This window comes from Rhincodon typus, unplaced genomic scaffold, assembly GCF_021869965.1.
Source record: "Rhincodon typus isolate 14 unplaced genomic scaffold, sRhiTyp1.1 hic_rhity00000051, whole genome shotgun sequence".
Classification (NCBI taxonomy): Eukaryota; Metazoa; Chordata; class Chondrichthyes; order Orectolobiformes; family Rhincodontidae; genus Rhincodon; species Rhincodon typus.
The window spans coordinates 1917962-1931479 of record NW_025965689.1 but is presented as its reverse complement, the minus strand read 5'-3'; the positions used below and the strand labels follow the sequence as shown (position 1 = coordinate 1931479).

The 13518-nt window shown below is 42.3% G+C and overlaps 1 long non-coding RNA gene across 1 annotated transcript; it reads right to left on the bottom strand.

The window, feature by feature from the left end:
• Nucleotides 1–4636: 4636 nt before the first annotated feature.
• Nucleotides 4637–11896, bottom strand: LOC125488170. The gene is made up of 3 exons (XR_007266246.1): nucleotides 11730–11896; nucleotides 10936–11016; nucleotides 4637–4967 (listed from the first exon to the last, which is right to left on the bottom strand). It is a non-coding gene; the product is annotated as an uncharacterized LOC125488170 (long non-coding RNA).
• Between the last annotated feature and the right edge of the window lie 1622 nt (nucleotides 11897–13518).

Sequence of the window (13518 nt, the reverse complement as noted above, 5' to 3'; positions counted from 1 at the left end):
CCAAAGATGAAATTGCCTTGAGAAACCATCTGAATAATTGTCTCTCACATAACTCTGAGTGGACAATTTCTCCTGCTGTAGCATGATCTGATCCTTGATGGCAGGGATTTGAGGTTTTGTGCTGTCCATTCCTAACTTGAGTATCCATTTGATCTCCTGGTCAGTGGGTCAGGGCAGATGAGCCATTGAATTGAATCTACTCTGCATTTATTTTTTAATTGTGATGAGCTGGAAATAATTCAAGGCGGGATTGTTCTCCAGCCATATCGACATTCCCCTCTAACTTCATAATTTTCAAATATATATCCAGCTCTCTTTTCATACCTCATATGGAATCCACCTCCACCACTCTCTCAGGCAGCGCATTCCAAATCCTGACAACACTCTGAATAAAGATGTTTCTCCTCGTCTCATTCCTACCTCTCTTGGTGACAATCTTGAAATTGTGACCCCTGGTTACCGACATAGTGGAAACAGAGCATTCTACTTTACCCTCTCAAAATTCTTCATAATTTTGAACACCTCCATAAGGTGCAGAGCTGGATGAACACAGCAGGCCAAGCAGCATCACAGGTGCAGAAAGGCTGACGTTTTGGGCCTAGACCCTTCACCCTACTATCTCACCTCCCTAAGGTCTCCTTTTAATCTTCTCTGCTCCAAGGAGAATAAGCCTGATTTCATTAAGCTTTCCTTGCACGTAAAATCCTTCATTCCTGCTATCATTCTAGTAATCTCCTTTAAACCCTCGCCAGAGGGTTCTTCCTTAAATAAGGTGCCCAGAACTGAACACAAATGTAGTCTGAGCAATGTGGTCTTAGCAATGATTTGTAGAGGTGTAGCATTACTTCCTTGCTTTTATACTCAATGCATCTATTTTTAAACCCAAAGATCCTTGAACCTGCTTCACAACTGTTTCAACTTGCCTGGCCACCTTCAGAGAATAATGCACATGAACCCCAAGATCTCTCTGTTCCAATACTCCCCTCAAAGCTGTACCATTGAGCTTGTATTGTTTCTCTGTGTTTTTGTTCGCAAAATGCATGAGCTCATATTTTTCTGCATTGAAATTTATCTGCCAGGTTTCTGCCCATTTGGCCAACTTGTCAATGTCCCTGTGAAGTCACTCAGTATCATCATCACAATTCACTCTTCTCCCTGGCTTAGTATCATCTGCACATTCAGAGATTTTATCCTTAACACCCAACTCCAAATTATTTACATAATCAATACAGTCATCAATATATACCTGTCAGTTTCACCAATGTAAATGGATGAGTATATTTACCAGTCTGTTCCTGTTAGTTTCTGCACTGTGAATTGACAGTGACAATATTAATCTGTATCTGTCAGTTTCTGCTGCGTGAACATGAGTACAGTTACCAATGTATGCCTCTCTGTTTCTGCCTTGCAATTTGTAAATGTTCTTATTGAAATATACCTGTCAGTTCCTGCTTGGTGAATGTGAGTGCTGTTACCAATATGTATCTGAGAGATTCTGCTCTGTAAACAGGACAGTCTAGTTATCAGACTGTACTTGTCAGTTTATGCTGTGAAACTGGAAGTGTAGTTATCATTATGTCTGTCAGTTTTAGCTTTGCGAGTGAGGGTGTAGATTTTAATCTCTCCCTGATAGTTATAAATGTGTCGTCATCATTTGTTTGTGTGTTTCTGCATATATGAACAAATGGGTGTAGTTATCAATCTGTACATGTCAGTTTCTCCTTCTGTATCAAAGTGGCTTAGTTCTCTGAAAGCCAGTAATATTCTCTGCGACTGTATGATCCACTCTGTGATAGTTATTGTTAGGATGTTGAGGCTGGGTCTTCATCTCTTCTGAATTGTGTGATTTATGAGTTGAGTGTCGGTCCATGTGGTAGGTGAGGGGGTGGAGAAGCTGAGGACATGGGGTGATAACAGGAGGGTAACTGCTTTATTCTGAGAACCATTCTGACTCATGATCACACATTTCTTATTTGGTTAGAGAGTCTGAGATCTGTGACATCACTAATAAAACTATTCCTTTCTCACCAAAATCAGAATCACAGATTATATGGTACAGCACAGAAGCAGACTATTCAGCCCATTGTCTCTGTACTGGGACATTCTATTATGCATCAGTTCTGCAGTAATTGTGGGGAACTTGAACTTTGTCCACTCATTGTCAGTGTTGAGATGGAAAGGACAATTTGACATTAGTTCTGTAGGCACTTGACTTTTAGTAATGATAGTGGCAGTTTTGATATGTTTCCCACACTCTCAGGTAGAATATATGGATCTCATTCTCCTATGTTCAGTTGTGTTTGTGTCTGAATAGTAAACTCTGTAAATAAACTCTTTTCAATGACACTTAATTACATTGCATTTCAGTCTCAGTTTGTTTTTACTTTGTGCATGAGGTTGAGTGTGTAGTAGAATTTATCTGTCACTACTGGGCACGATAATTATCTAACATCCTCAGCTGTGATCAGTGATTTTGAGAGTCAATTCATATCTGGAAATTACTGTGAGGCCAAATTTCATTCTTTTCCTTTCAGCATCCACTGGCTGTGTGCGAGTGAGTTTTCCCTTGTGCTGCCAGTCTGTATCTCAGTTCACGTCTCCTGTAGTTAAAGGAACCAGCGAAGTTCTTCAATTGTTGGTGTCTGTGGGAATTACGTGCAAGTGAAAGGCAACACACTGCTACAGAAAGGATTCTGTGCTGTTCCACAGAGCGGAGACAGGAAACACAATAGGCCTTTGTAACACATATAGTGCAGAGTCTAACAGGGAGTAATGATATAAAGTGTTGGTCTTCAGAATACCATCAGTTTCTTTGTCAGTGTGTAATGATATGCCTTTCTGAAAACTGCTGAAGTAGCAATCAATGTAAACCGAATCCATTTGCAACTCAGTGAAAGGGCAATAAACAATTCAACTGCATTGCAGCTGACTGACCACAGTGTTGCTTGCACAGAAAAGACAATTGGCTAATTTATTTTCAGATGTAGACAGGACATTACCCTGCTCTGTGCTGTGATGGTGCAAGCAATTAGTGGTACTCTTGTGTTGTTCTATGGTAGCAAAGTGGAAAGGAAAAGGAATTTTATTTTCTGTCATGCAGTGCAGAATATTTAAACTGTCAAACTCAATTATTGAACAATCAACACTGTTCACCTCTGCATTGGAACAAAATGAGCAGTTTCACAAATCTACCAATTTTATCTATTATTTTTCTTTCTCCACTGCTTTGAAGGGTGACTATTTGATTACGTTGATTCATTGTGCAAATTGTAATCAGATTTCTTGCTTTTTTTCTGCAGTACATCCCAGGGAGGGCCAGGAGCAATGCCAAGCTCTTTGTAGAAAATTGAGACCAGTTTTGAAAGAAGTACACAATTAGGTGAAGAAACGGAGAAAGATGTTATGATAAAGGTGGGGATGGCAGCTCCTCTGCAGCTAGGACACCTTTATGCAAATAGAGTGCTGGCTGAATAGGATGAGAATTGTGTTTGTTTTTGATCCATTTAGACTCAATAATTTGAAGGGCCTTATTCTGTGCTGTAGACTTCTCTGACAATGGATCTGTGAGTAAAAATCATTCCAAATGTAACATATTTTGTTACTTGCAATGTCTGTGGAACTGCATGGTTGTTATATGTTGGAATATGTGTTGGGATTCTGTGTGTATTCGACAGAGAGAGCAAGTGTGTGCAGGTACATTAATGATTCTTTGTGTCAGGTTTTGGGACAGAATGTGCATTTGGAATTCACATTATTTAATTGTTGTATGTGACAAATACTTAGCAAAATGTTACTTCTGTCCTTCTCTGTCACTGCTAATTGAATGTTTGTTTCAATATCTGCACTCAATATCTAGATCCCATGTAGTTGTTCAAACTGACAGCATCATTGATTTCTTCACACTGAATGTAACTATAAAAGTACCCTTCCTAAATGCAGGTGTAATGCAGTTCTAGAGTGTATATTTTGGATGAGGATTCAGTCTCTCCATCCTCATAAGTTTTTGAGAATGTGAATGGTGAAATTGTTTGGAACTGGGTGACGTGTGTTGAGAATGTAGAAAATAGATATAAACTGATATTTTATCGGTGGTATTTGACCCTCCGCTTGAATGTACCTCTCTGGAAATTGTGTTCAATGTGTGTTTGATTCAATCCGCTGTCACTATACGTTCTATGCTCTGTCAGTGTAACATACCTGGTGGTTGTTAGGAGCCACTGGTCACACTTGGCTTTGTACTGAGGAAATATTACATTGTCTAGGTCCTTCAAGTATTTTCCTGGAGGAAGACAGAAGGGCTACCCCCTGTAAATCATCATCAGCCAATATTGGCAATATCAAACTGATCAATGTAACATTCAGTTAATAATCATTTGAATTGTTTCTTTAAAGCCAGCAATTTGAACACAATCAGGGGTCTGATTCCACTCATGCCCTGAGCTGCTCCCTATCTGTTTTTCCTTAAAATTCTGTACCAATTGAGTGAGATCTAGAAAGTAAACAACATCTGTACAACTCCATGGATGCAAGTGGGTATGTGGATATATGAGTTTCGTTATCGATCTATACTTGTCAATTCCTGCTTGTTGAATGTGTGAGCATAGTTATCAATATGTACCTGTCAGAATACACTATGTTATTTTTTTTTAAATTAATAGATTTATTGTCACATGCAGCGAAATACAGTGAAAACCTTTGTTTACGAGCAGTACTGTCAGATCATGTTAAGTCAGAATGTACAGATCAAAATGTCTTAAGACAGAGGCATGCAGGTTACATTGACAGGCCGTGCATGAGGAGAGATCAACATTATCAAAATTGTCATTATTTGAGGCTAAAGAGTCCATTCATCAATCTAATCACGGCAAGGAAGAAGCTGTCCTTGAACCTTCTCATGCGAGTGTTTAGGCTTCTGTATCTTCTGCCGGATGGAAGTGGGTATAGGAGATCATTCATCCCTGGAACATCTGGATGACAAAGACTCCAGCGTTAGACTCCAGCTCATTGACTACATCTCCGCCGTCAACACCATTGTCCTGTACAGACTGATCTCAAAACTCAGTGACCTTGGTCTTGGCTAGGCCCACTGCAACCAGATCCTCAGCTTTCTGCCCCATAGACCGTAATCAGTAAAGATAGACAACTGCATCTCCTCTACAATTACACAACACCAGTGCACTCCTCCCACCCCCCACCCTCAAGGATACGTCCTCAGCACCCTACTCCCTGTACACTCAAACCTGGTGCCAAATTCCAAATGAACACCATCAACAAGTTCACTGATGACAACAGTGTAGTAGGATGGATATCTAACAACCAGGAGTCAAAACCCAGAAGGGGGATAGAGGGCTTGGTGCAATGAAGGCAATCATTCTCTCAATGTCGGAAAAGCTAAAGAACTGATCATTGACTTCCGAAAGAAAGGAGAAGAACATATCCCCATCTACATCAATGGAACTGAGGTTGAGAGGGTGGAGAGCACCAAGTTCGTCAGAGAAACAATAACTAACAACCTGCCCTGGACTTCCCACGTCGATGCAACAGTCAAAAAAGCACAACAGTACCTCTTCTTCTTCAGGCGGCTCAGGAAATTTGGCATGTCCTTAAGGACCGTCAACAACTTTAACAAATGTACCACTGAAAGCGTCACTGTCTGGGTGCATAATGACCTGCTATGGCAACTATACTGTCCAGGACTGTAAGTAACTACAGGTGGTGTACACAGCCCAGTCAACCTGTTCCTGTCAGTGTCTGGTAAATTCATTTATGTCGTCACACAGCAGAGACTGATAGGGATGAGTTGATAACTATAGAACCATAAAAATGTTACAGCATAGAGGGGATGATTCAGCCCATTTTGTCGATGCTGACCCAAAGACCCCCAGATGCCCCTCCTCGTTCTATCTTCCTGCACACTGCTTGTAACACTGCAGCTTACAGCACTTAAGGTGCAGATCCAGGTAATTTATCTTTAAACAAGTTGAGAGCCTCTGATTCCACTACTAAATCAGGCAGTGAATTCCAGATACCCGGCACCCTCTGCATAAAAAGCATTTTTCCTCAAATATCCTCTGATCCTTCAGTCACTTTGCTTCAATCGATGACCTCTGGTTTTTGAACTCTCTGCCAAGGGAAACATGTTCCTCCTGTACACTGTATCTCTCCCTCTCACAATTTAGTTTTCCTTAATCATGGCACCCCTCAGCCTCCTCTGTTCCAAGGAATATAACCCCAAACTCTCCAATCTCTCCTCGTAGCTGCAATTCTTCAGCCCTGGCAACATTCTGGTAAATCTCCTCTCCACCACTTCCACAGCAATTACATCCTTCCTGTAATGTGGTGACCAGAACTGCACACAATACTCCAGTTGTGGCCTCACCACTGTCTTACACAGTTTCATCATTACATGCCTACTTTTGTATTCCATACCATTGCCAATGAAGGGGAGCATTCAACATGCCTTGTTTACAACCCTAAACACACGTACCACTACCTTTAGGGACCTGTGCACTTGCATGCCAAGATCTCTCATTTCATCTACCCCTCTCAGTATATTCCCATTTATTATCTATTCTCATTTACTGTGTGACCTTCCCAAACTGCATTACTTCTATCAGAGCTGAACTCTCTCTGCCACTTTCCTGCCCACTCCACCAAACCATCTGTATCACTTTGCATCTGATAATTATCCTCTCCGTTAACCCCCATCAGTTTCTGCTGTGTGAATATGTCAATGTAGTTATTATTCTGCACTTGTCAGTTTCTGGTTTGTGAATGCGTGAATGAATTTATCATTCTGTACAGTCTGATTTTCTGTGTGAATGTGAGGATGTAGTTATTAATCTGTATCTGTCAGTTTCAGCTTGGAGAATGAGAGTTTCATTGTCGATCGCTGCCTGTCAGTTTCTGCTCTGTCAATATGTGAGTTTAGCAATCGGTCTATCTCTGTTAGACTGCTGTGTGAATAGGTTTGTGTAGGTATCAGTCTGTACTGGTCAACTTCTGCTTGGTGAGTATGTCCCTTATAGTTTCTTTTATGTCAATATATGAGTTTAGTTATCACTGAATACCTGTCAGTTTCTTCTATGTGAATACGTGCGCATGTCATCATTGATCTGTACCTATGACAGTGGATGAGTGTAGTTATCGATCTGTGTCTGTCAGTTTCTGCTCTGTGAATAGGTGAGTGAAGTTACCAATCTGTCCCCGTCAGTTCATGCTATTTTAAACCGAGACTGTTATTATCAGTCATTCTGGCCTGTGAATGTGTGATTTTACCCATCAACCTCCATCTGTCAGTTTCTGGCTTTGAATGTGCGAATGCATTTATCAATGTGTAACTGTCAATTTTTAACTCTGTGAATTTGTATGTAATAATAATATTCTTCATGTCAGTATCTGCAACATAAATGTGTGTGCGCATTTCCCCATCTGTCCCTGTCAATTCCAGCTCTGTGAATCTGAGAGTTATGAGTTATTGACCTGTACCTGTCAGTTTCTGGGTTTTGAATGTGTGAATGCATTTATCATTCTCTCCCAGTCAGTTTCTGCTGTGTGAATGGGCGAGTAAAAATATCAGTCCATGCCTGTCAGTTTCTGCTGTTTGAATGTGAGAGTGTCATGATAAATCTGTACCATCAATTCCCGCCATGTGAACGTGAGTTTCATTATCAGTTTTACTTTGTCTGTTTCTGGAATGTGAATGAGTGAGTGTGGGTATCAATCTGTACCCGTCAGTTTCCACTGTTGTGTATCAATTTGCCTTGATTCTCTGGCAGCCAGTAACATTCCCTGTGACTATGCGACACATTCTGAAATAGCTATTAGGGTGTTGAGACTGGGTATTAATCTTTTCGGCATTTTGTGACTTCTGAGTTGACTGTCAGTTGGCAGGATCGAGGAGGGGTCATAGAAGTGGGACTGTTTTCCTCTGAGAACCATTCTGAATCAACGACACGTTTTCTAGCTTGCGTGCTGAGTGTGGGTTTTATACACCGCATGTACCGGATGCTGGCTCTCTGTGTCAGTACTGGATTTTTTTTTTCAGGGTTCCATAGTATCAATGGGATATTTAGATTCATTTTGTATTGGACATTTTTAGTGCTCTTTCATTAGAGAGAGTTTTGTTCTGCACCTGTCTGTCTATTTCTACATTATATTGTTATACTAATACTCTATACAACAGAATGTCATTTCCTTCATCACCAGGATCAGAATCAAGATGAGATGCAGCGCGGAAGCGGGCCATTCAGCCCATTGTGCTTGCACTGGGACATTCTATTCTGCATACGAGTTTCCAGTAATTGTTGAGAATGTGAACTTCTTCCGCTCACTGCTAGTGTGTATCTGGTAGTGCCAATTTGACACTAGATCTGCAGTTATCTGCCTTTGAATAGTTGTAGTGCCACCTTTGTGATGTCTGCAACAGTCTCAGGTACAGTATATGGATTTCATTCTCCTTCCATGTTCATTTGTGGTTTTGTGTCTGAATGTAGCATAAACTCTGTAGATATTCACTGACCCTGTGTGATTGAGGGATTAATTTTGCATTGACATTTGTCTTTACCATGAGGCTTAAGTTCATTGCATTCAGTCTCAGTTTTTTTTTAATTTGAGTGCACAGTAGACTTTGTCAGTCACTGCTCAGCACTGTAACAAACAGACATCTAACACTAACCTCTTCTCTGTGTGATCAGTGAGTTTGAGAGTCAATTTACATTTGTCCATTTCTGAAAATCTGTGTAAAGCTAAATTTCATTATTTTCCTTTCATCATTCAATGACTGACTGTGAGCGAGTTTTCTTGCATGCTTCTGGTCTGTAAAACTTTAAAGACTGGTACTGATCCATGTCACACTGACTGTTTCTGTATGGCTCCTTGTGTTTCTAGCTCTGCATGTCATGATCTGATACTCTTCATGAGGTGTGATTAATGTACTTGTAAATCAGTTTTTCATACATTGAGAAAGTGTGGTTGTGCTTCTGCAAGAGTCAGTCTCTCGACCAGAGCATGAGCACGGGTCAAGTGAGTTTTCATCAGTACCGGGCTGATAATGAACATGGAATTTATTCAGTCCCTGGCATGAAATGTCAATCTGCTCCTCATTATTTGTCATTGTATTTCACAGCGCAGGTGTATCATTTTAAAATGAACATGTCACTTTTAGAAGTTGCTGGAGTTTGTTTGAATTTTCTAATCTCTGCTGCTCGACATGAATGAGTCTTTATCTAATGCCATCGGTGTCAGGACCTGTAAGTGAAGATTGATGCACTTCTCCCTTTGTCAGTCTCTGATCATATCTATATTCTAGATTGGTCAGTCTCTGGTCTGAATGTGTATTCCAAATTTTGTTCACTGGCATCCAACAGAGGAAAACTTGGAAACTAACATGATTGTGCTCTTGGGAAGGTCGAGAGGAACATCAAGCCCTTTGTAGAAATTTGAAAAAAATTTTGAAAGAGATACACAATGTTTCTTGCTGGACTGAAGCAAAAACAAAGAAAGAAATGTTAACTCCTGTAATGTGAAGAAATGGAGAATAATGAACAAAAACAAAGTGCTGGAAAAGCTCGGCAGATCTGGCAGCATCTGTGAAGGAGAAAACAGAGTTAACGTTTCGGGTCCGGTTCTGAGGAAGGGTCACTGGACCCGAAACGTTAACTCTGTTTTCTCCTTCACAGATGCTGCCAGACCTGCTGATCTTTCCCAGCACATTGTTTTTGTTCCTGATTTACAGCATCTGCAGTTCTTTTGGTTTTTACACGGAGAATAATTTTATGACAAGGATGAGGATAACAGTTCCTCTGCAGTTTTGATACATTCATGGAAATAGAACGCTGGCTGGTTGGGATTAATGTTGTTAGCTGTTTTTTTGATTGGTACAGACCCAATGGGCTGAAGGGCCTTTTTCTGTGCTGTAGACCTCGATAACTTGAGGTTGTTAGTGGAGAACATTTTGAATGTATCATTTTCTATGATTTGCAGTGTATACAGAACAATTTGGTTGTTCCACGTTGTAACATGCACCTTCGGTCAGTGAGTGTGAGAGTATGAGTGAGAGAGGGAGAATTATTCATCAAAGGATTAATTATGTCCTTCTCAGTTACTGATAAACTTCACATAAACATGTTTCATCCACTTTTGTCCTCTCGGTGAGCAGTTTCTTCCCATTTCTGTACTTAACATCTCGCTGAGGTATGGCTGTTGAAACTATCTTACAGCATGATCTGAGATAACAAGGTGTAGAGCTGGATGAACACAACAGGCCAAGCAGCATCATAGGAGCAGGGAAGCTGACGTTTTGGGCCAAGACCCTTCTTCAGAAATGGAGGAGGGAAAAGGGGTTCTGAAATAAATAGGGAGTGAGGGCGAGCCGGATAGAAGATGGATAGAGGAGAAGATAGGTGGAGAGGAGACAGACAGGTCAAAGATGCGGGGATGGAGCCAGTAAAGGTGAGTGCAGGTGGGGAGGCAGGGAGGGGATAGGTCAGTCCAGGGAGGACGGACAGGTCAAGGGGGCGGGATGAGGTTAGTAGGTAGGAGATGGGGGTGTGGCTTGAGGTGGAGGAGGGGATAGGTGGGAGGAAGGACAGGTTAGGGAGGCGGGGACAAGCTGGGCTGGTTTTGGGATGCGGTAGGGGGAGGGGAGATTTTGAAGCTTGTGAAATCCACATTGATACAACATGAGACAACAAGGTGCAGGGCTGGATGAACACAGCAGGCCAAGCAGCATCATAGGAGCAGAGAGGCTGACGTTTCGGGCATCTGCAGTTCCTACTATCCTTGATACAACATGATCTGTTTGTTTGTCTTGATTGTAACTTTGAAAATGCCCTTATTCAATGAAGATTTAATGCTGTTCCTGAGTGTCTATTTCGGATGACCATTCAGTCTATCCATCTTCAAAACCAGTGTCAATGTCAATGGGCTACATACCTGCTGATTGTTAGAAGCAGCGAGTCACACTTGGCTTTGTACCAAGGAAATATAACAACATCCTGGTCCTTCAATATTTGCCTGAAGGAAGACAGAAGACACACCTCCTGTAAATCAACATACAGAAAGTTTGGCAATATTGATCTAATCAACATAACATTAAGTTCATAATTATTAGGATGTGTTTTTTTTTAAACTAGCAATTTGAACAGAACCAGAGGTCTTATTCCCTGTTGCCCAGAGGTGCTCCTTGTCTGGGGATTCTAACTATTTTGCTTCTGAAATAATTCGATACCAACCGAGTGAGATCCAGAAACTGAGCAACAACTGCACAGTTCCACACATGTGGCTAACCGAAACAACAGGCCTGCATACACAGTTCAATATCCGGCTCCCAACACACTAACTGTTAAATGGAAGAACAAAGGGGGCTATTTTAAATGTTTCAGTTGATAAATTTAATCTGGTGACTCAATTAACTGTCCTTTTCAGGGTTATAACATTCTTCTCGTCTGTGTTTCCACTGCTCACGGCACAATGTCCAAAAACAGTGTGAAACAGAAGCCAAGCAGTGAATTTGCATCAGTGTTTAGAGATTTGAAAACCACAAGAATGACCCCCCAACAGCTTCTTGCCGCTGTGTCTCCCTCAGCAGGCCCACACACAGCCCGAGAAAGGTCTCTCCCTCTCCCCCCGCCCAGGCCGCTCACTCCAAGTTCCGGGACCAGCTCCTGCTCCGCTCGGCCTCTAACAAACAGCCCCCGATTCTCCCTGAACTGAGCCCGAATCAATACCGGTCTCGGAGCATCCTCTGTGTCCCAGGTTCACATCTCCATGTCCTGCTGGAAGGAGCCTGCTGTTCCCTCGCTTCCCTGGGCGCTGGTCTCTCCATTGCGGTCTGTTTCAAAATAACCTCTTCCACTCACTGAGTAAATGCTCCTCAATGGGAGCGCTGGGGGAGGGCCTCACGCATGCGCTCCTCTGGATTGTGCGTTAGCCATGGGAAATGCAGGGTTCCAGGGAGGGGGCGGGGGGATGGGTCTGGTTGGGATGCTGTTCAGAGGGTCGGTGTGGACTTTTATTTGGGCCAAAGGGTCTGTTTCCACACTGTAGGGATCCTATGATGATTCTATGAAGTGTGCTGCAGATTAGACGCATTATTGTGAACGATATGCCAATGTTTTGTTCTACTCATGTAACCTCCCTTACGATTCTCATATCGAATAAAAGTTAGAGCATAATCTTGAGTGCTCGGGTTTCCTCCCACAGTCCAAACGTGTGCAGGCGAGGTGGATTGGCGAGCTAAATTGCTCGTAGTGCCCGGGGATGTTTAGTTTAGGCGTGTTAGACATGGGAAATCAAGGGTAGGGGAATAGGTCTGGGTAGAGTGCTCTTCAGAGGGGCGGTGTGGACTTGTTGGGCCAAATGGCCTGGAGGGATTCTATGTCTGGCAGCATCTGTGAAGGAAAAACAAAGTTAACAGGGGACCCTTCCTCAGAATTGAAGGTGGCTGGAAAAACATCAGGTTATATGCAGAAAAAAAGGGGAGGGGGATGGGGTCGGGAGTAAACGATACGATAGAGCCTAAAGAGAGAGAAGAGCATTTGGACAGACAAATGGTTGATATTGATCAGGCTGGGAGGTTGAATAGTACTTAATGGGAACTGTTAGTGATTAACAGTAGTTGGTGGTTATGGCAGGATATGTGGTAACAAGGCCTTGTGTGGGGTAGAGTTTAGGCCCAAAAATTATTGAGCTCGATATTGAGCCTAGAGGGCTGCAGGGTCCCCAAGTGGAAGATGATGTGTTGTTATTCTAACTAGTGTTGAGCTTCCCTGGAACACTGCAGCAAGCCAGAGACAGAGATGTTGGACAGGGAACAGGGTCGCGCATTAAAGTGGCAGGCAACAGGTAGTTTGGGGTCTTTTTTGTGAGCAGAATGTAGATGTTCTGCGAAATGATCTCCCAGTCTATGCTTCGTTTCACAACTGGGTGTTTTAAGAGGATTTGGACAGTCTTTGTTACTGGGCAAGAATAATGCAGACTTTTCAAACAAAAAAAATGCCGGATGTGGGCATCACTGACTGGTCTGAGCATTGATTGGCCCTCCCGAAATACCCTTGAGAAGGTGGTAGTGAACTGCTTTCTTGAACTGTTGCAGTCTCTGAGCTGTAGGTAGATCCACATTGCCATTACGAAGGGAATTGCAGGATTTTCTCCGATTGACACAGAACAAATGGTCAATATATTTCCATGTCAGGATGGCGAGTGGCTTGGAGAAGATCTTGCAGATTGTGCAGTTCCCATGTACCTGCTGCCCTTGTATTTCAAGATGGAAGTGGTCATGGGTTCGGTAGGTGCTGCCTAATTTAATATTTGAGAGAGTGGATGTTTGGAATGTGGTGCCAATCAAACAGGAGCAGTTTTTCAGAGATAGTATCTTGCTTGCTGTGTGTTGTTGGAGCTGCACTAACACAGGTGATGGGGGCCATAGAGGGGAAACCTTTACACTCCGGACTTGAATGTTGGAGATTTTGGACAGGTTTGAGAAGTCAGGAGGTAAGTTACTTGCTGCAGTATCCA